Source organism: Peromyscus leucopus, chromosome 9 (assembly GCF_004664715.2).
Source record: "Peromyscus leucopus breed LL Stock chromosome 9, UCI_PerLeu_2.1, whole genome shotgun sequence".
Classification (NCBI taxonomy): Eukaryota; Metazoa; Chordata; class Mammalia; order Rodentia; family Cricetidae; genus Peromyscus; species Peromyscus leucopus.
In genome coordinates, this window is record NC_051070.1 from 41,154,874 (window position 1) to 41,169,702 (window position 14,829).

A 14,829-nucleotide genomic window follows, 5' to 3' on the forward strand; every position below is an offset into this window, starting at 1 on the left:
AATATTCAACAGGCTTTAAAGAAAATTTTACCACAATGTTTGAGTATCTCTAAATTTTTTTTTGGATACAATATTCTACTATTGTAAAACATAGCTCTGGCATGTCAATTTTGTGACGGCCATCTTTGTGAGTATCTATCTTACCAACAAAAATCTGAGTATATTCAAGCTAAATCTTTCAGTGCTGAGTCTTCTTCATTTACTGAATTCATGTAAAATATTTGGAGCCAATATAATATCTTATCCCTTCCATCATGAGTCAACACTTTTTTTTTTTTTTTTTTTTTTTGGTTTTTCAAGACAGGGTTTCTGTGTGCAGTTTTGGTGTCTGTCCTGGATCTCAATCTGTAGACCAGGCTGACCTCAAACACACAGGAATCCTCCTAGCTCTGCCTCCCAAGTACTGGGATTAAAGTCATGTGCCACTGCCATCTAGCTATAAGTCAACATTTTGAAGATCTATTCCTCACATGTTCTCTAGATGCTTTGAAATTCAAATTGTAAAAAAGAATGTTCTACATTTCCTATGTTGTATCATATATATATTCAAGGGTCAAATTTTCTTACTCATTTTTAAATGTCCTATTATTTATTGAACAAAATCCAATAATTGCATTCAAATTAGCAGACGATTTTTGAGAAAGAAGTTACTAAAATTTGAAAAAAACAGTAAATCAGGCAACAAAGATAATAGAAAGATATATTCAATAAAATTAAGGTTGAATAGTAAAATATTTAATATTGTGTTGTTGTTTTCTAAAGAATAGTGTGATGATATATTGTGTACCCTAATAAACATGTCTGAGGATCAGAGGACAGAGCCAGACACTATATTAGACATAGAGGTCAGGCAGTTTTGACACACACCTTTAATTCTATCACTCGGGAGATGGGATCTGTCTAAATATCTGTGAGTTCAAGGCCACATTGAGTTACATGAGATTAACCCAATATAGAAGGGAAACAGAGCCAGGTAGTGGTGGCATACACCTTTAATCCCAACACTTCAGATCTCATGCCTATGCTTGGGAGGCACACACACCTCTAATCCCAGGAAGTAATATGGCAGAGCATAGAAAGGTACATAAGGCCTGAACAGGAACTCCCTCTCTTTAAGCTGAAAATTCCATGGAGGTAAAAACTAGTGTCAGGGTGTTCTGCTTCTCTGATGTGTTTCAGCTTTCACCTTGATATCTGACTCTGTTTTTTTTTTTATTTATTTTTATTAAAAGATCATCTAAGATTCGAACAACTGAGTAAAGTAGTCTAGAGGTATGCATTCTGTATCTTCCAATAGGCATTTTTTCAATTATTAGAAGCAGGTTACTTTAAGATATAGTTCCACCATCTATTAAGGATTTATTTTTCTATGTTGGGCTGAGGAGATAAAAAAAAATTTGAGAACAACAGATTTTCTTTAAAGAATGAATCTGTGATGTTCCCCATACCAAATCTGCTGCTGTGCTGCCTTCTGGCTCCTGTTGGTCTCCTGCATGAGTCTGAATCTGGACCTGCCTGAAGACTGTCTTCTGAATCATTTGTCTCTGTGTCTGTCTGTTTCTGTCTGTCATGACAGTCAGTGACTACATATAGTGTCTTTCCATCTCTAACAAAGAGCTAAGATTTGCAAGCATTAAACAACATAGAAAGCATCCTTTGGGGAAGAAATGAGATACTTTAAAAAATCTTTAACAGAGTTTTACAAGGAATTAAGTCACTGGCTGTAACTGATCCTAACTGACCCAGATAAGTAACATTATATCCAATATCTACAAATTGTTGCTTTAAATTTTTATTGTAGACTTTAGGAACTTGCTTTCAACTTTTGTATTTGCTGCTTTCAGCAAGCAATAAACATGCATTCATTATTCTTGGGTCAGGGACCTAGAAGAGCACATAACTTCAAATTATAGCTATGTATTAGCTTAGGTTGTAAAAGTTTATCTCATGGGAAATCCAAGGCAAGAAAGATTGAATGTTAAATTCTTCTCTTTAAAGCAGGTTAAACACAGAGTTTGAGTATACAGTAGGCTAAGAAGACTTAAGTCTTTGGTGACTTTAAGCTTATTAACTCTGGCTGTGAGGTCCAGAGAAAGTTCCATTTTGTTGTTACATGCATATATGTATACGTATACATATATGTATATGGTATGTACACACATATGCATATGCATGCGCAAGCATGGGTGTGCATGCGTGCACACACACGTATTTTGAATATAACTTTCTCAGTCTTACAATGGTGTATATAAGTATTTTTTCAAGGCTGACCATTTGTTATTGGATAACCAAATGGTGTACTGTTTCCCGAAGAAGTGTATTCCCTGCACTCTCAACATTCCTCAGTTGCCTGTAGTTCTTTGTGTAGGGTTGAGGTTTTCTGGTCTTTCTCCTGTTCAGTTTAGATACTCCATTGTTGTTGTCCTTGTTCAAATCATGTATATGCAGTTATGCTGGTGAGGTTTTATGAGTATAGCTTCTGTCATGACTAGGATATACAGATTCATACAAAATAACCTCTTCTTCTTCTGTCTTTTAAAATCTTTTTGCTCCCAAATCTGCAATGTTCCCTTGGCCTTATATATGGGAATTATTTGGTGAATATATCCATTGTGAGTGGTATTTACATCTCTCAATTGTGATTAGCTGTTGTTTTCTGTAACAGTTTTCTTCTGTTGCAAAGAGACATTTCCTTGAACAGTGGTGAGGCCTTGAAAATGAGAACAAATATTTAAAATGTAGTTATGGAATATTCTGGATTGGTAAAGTGATGGATATGGGTTCTCCTCTTACATCCATGACTTCATTAACAATAGAAACTTGGCTTGGTTGTCAGTATCAGGAATGATTTCCCTCTTGTTGATCAAGTCTTTATTCCTAATTAGAGAGTTGTTGTTTATTACTATGATATGTGTATGACATGCTGGTCAGTTTTTAAATGGGAGAAATAATATAATTACATTAGAATTTAAAATACATTAAATTCTGATAATGCTGCATTTCCAGCAACCATTTGTATGTGAATAAATACTTAACAAAAGCAGCAAGAAAAAAATTTAGATCAAATGTACACATTAGTTAAAAATAATTTAAAGATTCATTTTGCAGTAACCTTCATCTTGTGGCTTTCTATTCAAATAACAAGGAAATAAAACAGATACTTAAGGTTTACTGCCTAATTCTATGAACATAGGTGATAAAATTTGTCACTTAACATAGGTTAACTTTGTCATATAGTGGAAGGAAGCAATGGCATGGTTCCCTGTTTTTGCTAAATCGCCAATTTTCTCTATTGGCTGCTATAGTAACCCAGCCTTTCCAAGTTGTGAGACTTGCATTAATATTAAGTCAACCCATGTCATTAAGGAAAATGTGAAAAATTTACTAGTGATTTCAAATTTTAGAATGTGGACTTCAGGGTACTTAATTATACAGCATCAACATAAATAATGACAGCTTTATTGGGAAGAAACCTTTCTTTTAACTGTACTGCAGCAACATGACTCTGTCCTACCTGAAGACGTCCCATTTAACAGCTACCGGCCCATGTACAATCCAGCACAAAACCTTTTGAGTCATTTTCTAAAATGTTATGCTTCCTTAGAATGAACTTGACAGAATGTGCCACTCACATGAGAGCCCTGCGTGGTAGATATGAACCAAACAACCCTGTGACATTCAGCGATATTCTCGTATTGGTAACTGTGGGGGATTTGTGGCTCCCCTTTGATATTTTTCTGAGATTCTGAGACTATTTCTAAAAGGGACTGGAGCATTTCAGAAGATAAGTGACTTCTTGAAAACCCAGTTTCAGATTCAACTGCATATGAAACTACAGATGGCAGTAATGTTAGATTGGGATAGTAAATTATCTTATTCAATGTAAGAAAACAAATCGCTCCCAATACTGGTTTCCCAGACTGTTCAATAAAAAAAGAAAAAGTCAACATGTCTTATTTATTTTGTCTACTTGATTGCTAGAAGTTCTAGTATTCTTTGTTTGTGCTTTGTATGATCTCTCTTGTCACACAGAACAATTACTGTAAAAATGTGAGCATAAATCATACTAATTAGCATCTTTTCAAGATATTTTTTTGTTGTAGTTTTCCAACCAGTTTAAATTATTTTAAATTTGTTTTAGATAAGAAAAGGTGGTTTTTAAGTTAGAAATCATTAAGATTCCTTCTTATGTGAATCAATCTTTGTAGTTTATTGTAATGAGATTGTGAAATACAAATAAATAAATAGTTTATAAATGAAGTAAGCAGTTTGGTTATATGGAAGACTACTTCTGGCTTTAATTTAATGGTATCTGAGAATATGATTAGGATAAGTAATAATTACTGTGAAATATCTGCACAGAAACAAGGCCTTTTTAAAGTTGACATTTGATAGGTAAGTGTAGCCAGAAGTTTTCCTGTGTCCTGCCTGGTCCACCGCTGCTCAGACTCAAGTAAATACACAGAGGCTTACATTAATTAAAACTGTTAGGCCATTATCTCAGTCTAACTACTAACTAGCTCTTACACTTAACTCAGCCTATTTCTGTTCATCTATATGTCGCCACATGTTCCGTGGCTTTTCCTTTGTGCCATTACATGCTGCTCCCTGAGTAGCGGGCTGGTATCTCCTGGCTCAGCCTTCCTCTTTCCAGAATTCTCCTTGTCTGCTTATCCTGCCTATACTTCCTGCTTAGCTACTGGCCAATCAGCATTTTATTTATGATCCAATCAGAGCAACACATTCGCAGCATAGAGAGTGACATTCCCATCAGGTAAGGTCATATTTTATAGTCATCAGAAATAGTTGTAAAATTAGAGAACAAATAGGTCTTTCAGGGTATGCTATATATGTGTATGCATTTGTGTGAGTGTGTAAATGCCTGTATGTTTCTGCACAAACGTGTGTGCAGGTATATGTGGGGGATAGGCACTGTAATGGAATCTGCAGCAAGATATAAGTGTGTATCTACAAAGGTTCTCACATGGGTCTCTGTTATTCTCCTTCCAATACTGTTGCTCCCTTTCTAGCAGAGATTGAGTACATCAACAAAGTGGTTCATCAACAATGAAGATGAAAATTTGCATCATCTCCCCCTCCTTCCATATTTAGGCCCCTTTCTTACAGTGTTATATATTCCTTAAGTTAGACTGAGGGTACACCAGATCCCCTTGGTGATAAACTTAATCTTCATCAATGCTTTCAAGGATCTGTGGGGATACCTAAATAAATTTGTTTTGTATTAAAATTGAGCCACACTGTTTAGTGACAAGCAAGTACCTTTCCCATTTCAAAGTCATTGATTTCCCTGCTCCTCTATTATCTACCTGTGGGGTCTCGACAAACATCAGGCCAGCGGAGTGTCAATCCACTAGAGGCAAGAAGGAAACCTGGCACAACATGACTAAATAGTTGGTATTGGTTCTAGCTTCAAGAGACTGACACCTTGTAGTTTATTTTAGGCATATTTAAACACATCACATTTTGAAAAAAAAAGTACTTTGGTGATAATTAAATCAATCCTGTGTGTAAAAAAAGCTTAAGACATGACTACATTGAAATTCTTGTAAAGTACAAGTGATATCTTCCATAAAGATAGGTGCTTATAAATTAACTGAAAAAGAAAGCTTAGATTAAACAAGCTCATGATAAACAAGTTAAATATCTCTTATCCCAGCCTTTTCTTTTCAGAAAAGAGATTATACATCTCTCCCTTTGAAGAGACAACACTGTGTGTTTAGCATTCCTCTTTTTCCTAGTGCTTATCTTTGAACATAAAAACCTGTATGTCTTCTGCATCTACATAAGTGAATCTCAGGAGTGGGTCAAGACCAGCTTCATGGCACTTATATATTCTTTGTATATATGATTTCTAAAACTGTGTGAGATGGAGTTTCCCCCATTCTCATAATTTCCATGCATCTTTAAAAATAATCCTGTGCATAAATATCTTTCTGCTGTCTACACTGACCATTCCAGCAGTTACAGAATTATAACAATTCCAAATTATTCTAATTTGAGAACACATTATGATGAAGGCAAGAAAAAAAATAGCCTGGTCTCATTGGGCAATTACTACATAGATGAAAATTTGAAGAAGGTACGGATTTTAGTTTTCAGTGTAGCATTTCATATATTGAGATTAAATATGAATGCAATGATATATTTGTGAGGAGATTATAGAAATGCAGCAGAGGAACTTAGTCTTACTGGTAGTCAGCACGGAACATAGGATAAATTTGTAGCCAGATTAACTCTTAGAACTGCTTTAATTCATTAAAATCTCACTGTGAAAAGAACAGAATTCTACAAAGAGGAATGAAGGTTTTGGAAATTACTGAAACAGCCTTCACAATCAACAAAAGTCTATTCCTTTCAGACATGTGAACTTCAAAATTCATGGCAGAAAACCTAGAGGAAAACTCCAAAAATACTTGAAAATTCCACTAAAATGCATTTTTTTTTTTTTTTTTTTTTTTTTTTTTTTTTGGTTTTTCGAGACAGGGTTTCTCTGTGTAGCTTTGCGCCTTTCCTGGAACTCACTTGGTAGCCCAGGCTGGCCTCGAACTCGCAGAGATCCGCCTGCCTCTGCCTCCCGAGTGCTGGGATTAAAGGCATGCGCCACCACTGCCCGGCTTAAAATGCATTATTTGTTAGTAAGGGAAAAAACATATTTTTGTCCTTAAAATTCAAATATATGTTATTACTATAACTCTACAAAAGGCACAAATGTCCAGAAAACAACAACTGATTTTTAAAAAGGAGAACATATTTTTTATCCAGTTTTATAAACAAAGTTAAAGGAAGTAATTTTCAAAGTAAAATACTGAAATCAAACTTCCATCTGTACACCTATTTCTGTACCCATAGAAAGTGTTACTCTCAGCCAACAGCAAATGTGCTTCATTTGCAGTGTGTTGAAGTTCATACAGAAGCTCACTGCTGATGAAAGTGTGGATACTAAGTGGCTGTGAAGTGCTCACACCTAAATCTGCATCTACATCATATGCCTCTTATTCCAAAGCTCAGGTGATACTGGAAAAGAGATGATACACAAATTTAATCCTAGATAGCAATGCTCTGACCCTGTGACTTGTGAACATGACAGAGTCTTTGCATTCATGCATTTTACAGTAGCTGCAGTTTCTTGCTTAAGACCTATGCAAGATGTACCCCATACCACTTCACCATGTGTGGTTACTGATGGCCTATGGATTTAACACAAATATTAAGAAATGTAGGAATTTTTTGGAAAGAATAAGTAGGTCCATATCAGAGGTGATTATGAAAGATGATAATCAAGAATGAAAAAATCACAAAACTTAAAAAATTAATTGTTTGAAATCGTAAAGAAAAAAATGAAGAGCAGCCGGGCTGTGGTGGCGCATGCCTTTAATCCCAGCACTCGGGAGGCAGAGGCAGGCGGATCTCTGTGAGTTCGAGGCCAGCCTGGGCTACCAAGTGAGTCCCAGGAAAGGCGCAAAGCTACACAGAGAAACCCTGTCTCGAAAAACCAAAAAAAAAAAAAAAAAAAAAAAAAAAAAAAAAAAAAAAAAAAAAAATGAAGAGCAAATTGTTGTTTTCTTAAAAATTACTTACTTAAAATTTCTACTTGAAAAAATAAAGAGGTGACAAACCTTTAAAGGTTGTTTTGGTAAATTGTTTAGAAAAGAATTAATGTAGTATTAATTAATCTGAATATAAGTTGTATCTAAATAACTAAGTGGTTCTTAGCATTTGCAAGTGTCTCAACCTCTAGACATTAGGTCTAACAAAAAATGCAGTTGCAAACCTTAAGACTTGATTCTCTGGCTTTATCTTTTATATGAATCCTCCCTCTCAGAGAATAGTTCCTGACAGGCAATATTACACTCAGCTCTGTAACCCAATGTTACAAGTTTATTGTAAATGTCATGATTTTAGAAAACATTCTACCCTTCTTTTCAGAATTACATTAAGATTTATATTGTATATTAGTTTTATTGTCATCTGTATCGCTGGATGAAAGAATTCGGCATTGTACTCTTGTGAACATGTTCACTGTCTCTGTAGTGAATTTTACCTCTCTTCTTCAACAGCACAGAGCACATGAAGAGATTTGAGTCATAATCTTTGTGAGTAGGGCTCAGAAGGAGTCAGTGGGCAAAGAAATATAATGAATGACAAAATCATATGGTAAGTGATGCAGTCAGATGGTAGTACTATCTGGGCTGACCATGCCACCAATCCCACATATTTATGGGATTAAACAATGGCGCCTGGCAATTGTCTGTCCTCTTCCACAAAGACAATTGTGTTTGAAATCTCTCTCTTTAAAGGCAGATGCTTCTTCTTCTTCTTCTTCTTCTTCTTCTTCTTCTTCTTCTTCTTCTTCTTCTTCTTCTTCTTCTTCTTCTTCTTCTTCTTTTGGTTGTATGAACTAGTCATTTCTTCTGTGGTAGTTTCTGTTTTTATTTATTTAATACTTTTATTTTATAATTAACTTAATTTCACATATCAGCCACAGATTCCCCCATCCTCCCCCTCAATCCACCCCCCATTCCCAACTCCTCCAAGGCTAGGTCTCCACGGGGGAGTCAGCCCAACCTGGTACACTCAGCTGAAGCAGGTCCATTCTCCTCCTCCCTACACCAAGGCTGAGCAAAGTATCCCAGCAGAGGTCCCAGGCTCCTAAAAGCCAGCCCATGCACCAAGGACATGTCCCAGCTCCACAGATCCACTGCCTGTGGGCCTCCCAAACAGTTCAAGCTAATCGACTGTCTCACTTATACAGAGGGCCTGCTCCAGATCCATGGGGGCTCCTAAGCCATTGATTCAAGACCTAAAAACGATGTGATAAAGTATACCTCTACTATATAAGCATTGCCAAAGTGTCATATATAGTACCCTTATTTGCTAAATAATATTTTTTCTCCAAATTGAAGACTAGATACTTAGATGCTGTAGAACATGGGGAAACATTGATAAGCAATTTTTTTCTATGCATTAAAAGGTACATATGAAAAATAAAGGCAGATCAGTGGATTCTAATTCAACAGAGCATAAAAATTTCATTGTATGATTATGATTTCATATTGAAACTAGACTTTTGAAATTGTACGTGTGTGTGTGTGTGTGTGTGTGTGTGTGTGTGTGTGTGTACACGTGGCTTATGGGTGTTTTCTAGTGGATATGTTTGCATGTCTCTATGAATGTATGTGCAGGACAAAAGTGAAACTTATGAGTCATTTCTTGGTATCATCCACCCTCCTTTTAGACATGGCTTGTCATCAGCTTTGATAAGACAGCTATAGGATGGCTAGCTGTCAAAGAGCTAGAGAGACTAAAGCTCTTCCTGCCTCTGCCTATACCAAATGGTAGCTTTATCATCGCACGCAATTCCATGGCTTTTTCATGTGGGTTCAGCAATTGAGCACAAGTTCTCACACGTGTGCAGCAAGCACGTTCCTTTGCCAACAGAGTTATCACACCATCTTTTTGGGTTTCTTTGACATAACATTAAAGAAAAGAATTTTTTGCATTCTTTAATCCTGACAGGCATAAATGGATTTCTTTGTCACCTTTTCTACTCAGAGAGGAATGCAATGTTTTTTTTTTTAATTGTATTTTTGCAAGTACACAATTAGAGTCAACCGATTTCCTTATACTTGATAGATTTTCTTGTGGTCAATACATTTTTCTGAGTTACTAGCAAATCTGTTCTGGGTCATTGGCTAGAAAGAACATGTGTCATTTCCTGATTTTTTTCCAGTGGTTATTCTACACTACCACCTTACATAGTGTGAGCCTGAATATGTGGAAGGAAAAAACTAAGGAATAGCCCCTCTCTACCTCTTTATGTTCCAAGTTTTTCTCTGTTTTCTGTCTTTTCTTTATTTGTATTCTTATTAATTTATATCTAATACATAAAGCCATTATATTTACATGACACAAAGATCATGAATGATTATCTATCGCTTTCCAAAACAAACATTTTCAAATCACATTCCACATCTTATTTCTCTAAGATTACTGACTACAAACAAAAAAAAAATCATATGCCATGGAGCATTAAGATTAAGTGAGTTACTGCTATATCCCTATAGTTTATTATTAACATGATTCATGCAGAAACTTATGGCACATTTACTTTAAATAGTGTGTATTTAATAACCAGATCAGTGTGGGTTGTGCAGTTACACCTTCTGATTATGAAACTTCATAAATCACAGCAGATATATAGGAAGGCTTTCATATATTAAAAGGACCATCACTAACTGTTTTTAGCTAAATTGTGAATTATGAGGTTTCCTAAGATAAATCTCTTGTGGTAACAATGATCATAAACATACAAGAATAGATTTTTTTTTAAGATACAGCTTTTAAAACTAGTCCCTACAACTCTTCAGGAGTAAATAATTGAAAGAAAATAATTAGATTTTATGAGCCCTAAAGATGTAAAATATACTTTGAGTAAGTAGTATGTTGAAAAAATTAAAATATCTGGTAGGTAACTGAATTGCAACTTGTAAGTATTGCAAAGGCCTTAAAATATTGTATCAATAAAATATTTAACATTTAATTTCTTCTCAATCACTTTAGGAAATCTTTTATTTACAGTTCAAATACCGTAACTTCATAAGTGCCAATGATTTCTGACAAACACACAAAGACCAAGACACTAAGAAAGTTATTATCTGCTATCATATCTCCTCATAAGGAAATATTTTAGTAATTCTTCTTAACAAATATTTCAACATTACTATATAATTATTACTGTAAGAAAAATAATATAAAATGGAACAAGGAGGATTATAGTATTAGAGTAACTGATATCTATAAAGAAAGATGCAGAATTAATCTGCTGCAAATCTTTCAGGTCTCAAATTTTCTGAGGTGCTTTGGTTTTCTGCCACAGTCTTTTCATGCTAATAGTTTACTCAGTCAATAAGAAAATAAAAGTTGCACACCTGGATTTATATGAGGCTTTGGATTTAGACTATATGTGTGACAAGGATATAAATATATTGTTGTTAGAAAGGGAGATGATTGCATTCCCTGCACTTTGTATATTGATCTTTCTGTCTACTTTTCATCTCCATGTATTTCTATCAATATTAATTCTATGTCTCTGTACTTGTTGGGTTTTATTTTAGCAGTTTTGTACAATATGGCAAATCTTTGAAGATGTCCAATTAAAGCTATTTCCTGAAACCACTCATTTTCTTTACTTTTTAAATCAAACTAAGTTTGTTTAATAGACAAGTAAGAAATAAAAAACACTGGTCTTATGCCAAACACTTAAGCTCCTTACGGGATTTTTCTTGATACAGGGAGATATGACAGGACATGAATACTTGAAATCAATATACCAAATAGGCTTACTTCATTCAGAACACCTGAAAGCTTATCTCCTATTGTCATCAATCATTCATGTATATAGACATGTGTGTATATTTCACAGCTGTGAAAATAGCAGTATTTTGAATGGAAGGCTTCATTTAGAACCACTGATAGACAAATGTCATGTAGTTTTAGCCAGATGTGTGTAATTCATGTAATAATAAAATTAAAATGTATAGTTCCTGAAACACATTGCTCCATGGATAGAATAAAATAAAGAAGCACTTAACAAGAAAACAGTCCATCATGTAGGTGCATTTAGAAAGGACAGACTGAGAGTCAAGAGCATTTTCTCAAGTCCATCATGCATCCTCTGTGGAATCAGAATGTAGCATGCAGGCAACAAGCTGACATGATTTCTTTATGTTTTCTTCATAAATGACAGACAGTGAGTAGCCTTAGATTTCTATGAAATTTGGCCTCTTTCTTAATTACTCAGGTTCCTGTTGCATAATAAATCAGTAACAGGTATGATGTAGATTTTAGTTACAGCTGTTTGGGATGAAATCATATTTTTTTGGTCACTGAAATTTGGACAGTTTATAATTTGTGCATGTCACAATCGATCATTCATTTTATTTATTTTCTCAAGTAATTAAAAACAGATGATAGGTTGTATGTAGGCTATAACCTACAATCTGTTGATATCTGCTATAAATTTACCATCTTTAATCCCAGCACTCAGGAGACAGAGGCAGGCAGATCTCTGTGAGTTCGAATCCAGCCTGGTCTACAGAGTGAGATCCAGGAAAGGTGCAAAGCTACACAAAGAAACCCTGTCTCAAAAAACCAAAAATAAAATAAAATAAAATATAAAATATGCTTGTTTCCATGTAGAAGCTGTATTTGCAGAGAAAATCTTGTTATCAATATTATATCTCATTAAAAATTGTTTTGGATATTTCTCAGAAAAAACTTGTACTGTATAGATGATATTTCCTATTTCAGTTGATTTTCTCAGATGTCTATACACACAGGCACACATGTACAGGTCTTTATACTATACTCTTGCACTTTTTTGTCCATGTAATGTTATTTGTCTATAAATGATTCACAATTTAATTCCCCAAATGATATATAGGTTATATATATATATATATATATATATATATATATATATATATATATATATATATATATTCCATATATAGTTTTGAGACATGATAGATCCATGATTCTGTTTTTTGGAAACATATCCGTTTACCCATTCATCCACTGATGGCCAGCTAACCTGATGCCATTTCCTAGCTATGGGGTTTAAATAAACACAGATGTGCCACAGATCTGCATTTGGACACAGATTTCTTTGAGTGTATGTCAGGAGTCAGGTGACTGGCTCATTATGGTAATTCTATTTCTTGTTTATCTGCAAACTGATTTCCAAAGTAGCTGAAATAGTCCATACTCCCACCCGTAATGTTTAAGCATTCTACTTTCTCATCATCCATTATTGAATTTTTATTGCTTGATTTTTTTATGACAGCAGTTTTGTTTGAGGTAACATGAAAAAAAATTATGTTTGGTGAGTTAACCCAGGTCTTAAAAGATAAACATCATACATTTGTCTCATTGATTGTTGCCTCTTCTATTTGGTTTTGTCTGTTTATATTGGAGTTCCTAGAGAACCCAAAAAACTGGAAAGGGGAAGTGGAAGGAGGTAGGTTTGTCTGAAGTGAGGAGACAATTCTGTATACATCAAATGAGGGTGAGCAGTGTGTGTGTGTGTGTGTGTGTGTGTGTGTGTGTGTGTGTGTGTGTGTGTGTGTGTGTGTGCAGGTGTAATAATGGGGGTATAAATATGATTATAGATATGAGGAAATTTATATGAGTCAAGCAAAATGAAGGAGATATAAGAAAACCACTTGGTAACCTATTATCTGGAAACCAAATTTGAAAGGTAAATGATACTTTAAGTCATATATAGCATCATACTGGTCCTAGAAACAATGTGTTCACTAGACACAAAGTCCAAAGGCTAAGAATGGACCTTGTTGAACATGGAGTCTCCAGAGATCCAAACCTTTGTTACTCACCAGAAGTTTTTGATAAGACCCCGTTGTTATATATACTGTATACATAAGATGCTAGATATAGATACCACACAAAGAAGATGGAAGTAGGCTGAAAGATTTCAGACTGCTGGCTGCCTCTCATGGTAGTAGATGGTACTATGAAGGCTGCTTGAGGTAACAGCATTAAATATCTAATCCAGCTGTGAATTCTAAAAATTAAAATGCCTGCTTCCTAGGCAAGATGCACCATTGGTGCAAGGTCAATGTGGTTGTTACTTAAACAACCAACCATTCCCTAACTGGACTGAGGGCTTGCTCTGTGATACATAAGCCATGCCTACCTAGTACTGTAAAGTTGGCACAGAACCCATGACTTATGAAGTTGTAGGACATGTGAGAAATCTAAGATGGTACTTAGGTAAATTGACATAGCTTCTAACCACCTCCTAAATATCTGTTTATACCCAGATACAAAAGATGATTTGTAGCTAGAGTTTTCCTGCCTAACACACAGTCAGGACAAATCTCTCTCACCCACCAGTCCCACAGACACTCAGACCCAACCAAGCAAACACACAGAGACTTATATTGCTTACAAACTGGATGGCCATGGCAGGCTACTTGCTAACTGTTTTTATATCTTAATTTAACCCATTTCTATTAATCTATAAGTTGCCAGGTGGCTCCTGGCTTACCTGTGTCTTAACATGTTGCTTCTTATCATGGCAGCTGCCAGTGTCTCTCGGACTCAGCCTTCCACTTCCCAGAATTCTCCTCTTTCCTTGTCCCACCTATACTTCCTGCCTGGCTACTGGCCAATCAGTGTTCTATTTATTAACCAATCAAAGCAACACATTAAACATACAGAACATTCCACAGCACTGATCTCAGTATTAGACACAGAAACCCCTCCTTATTGCAAACAGAGGGAAATACAATGACACATGGCTGTACAAGATGTTTAGAATAAAGGACAATTTAGTGCTCAGCCTTAGGAAAGACATTTACTCTACAAACTAAGGTTTGGGAAATATTGTGGGAAAAGATGGCAAAAAGAATGTAAGAAAAAAATGACTGGATTCCCAGAACTCAGTCTGGAGCCTGGCCATGGATCGCCACATCTGCTCATATATGGATTCTGTGGGCGGGGACATCGAAAACGTGCACAGTTGACCAGCCACACTGGTGGAAACTCATGAACTGTGGACCAATAGCTGTGGAGCCCTCATGGGACTGGACTAGGCACTCTGGCTATGGGAGACAGTTGTTTGTCTCGAACTGTTTTGGGGACACCCAGGCAGGGGGATTGGGATCCATCCCTGGTGCATGGGCAGGCTTTTGGGGGCCTAGTGCCTAAGGTATGACACCTTGCACAGCCTTGGTGCAGCAGGCAGGAGCTTGGACCTGTCTCGGCTGAGTGTGCCAGGCTCTGCTG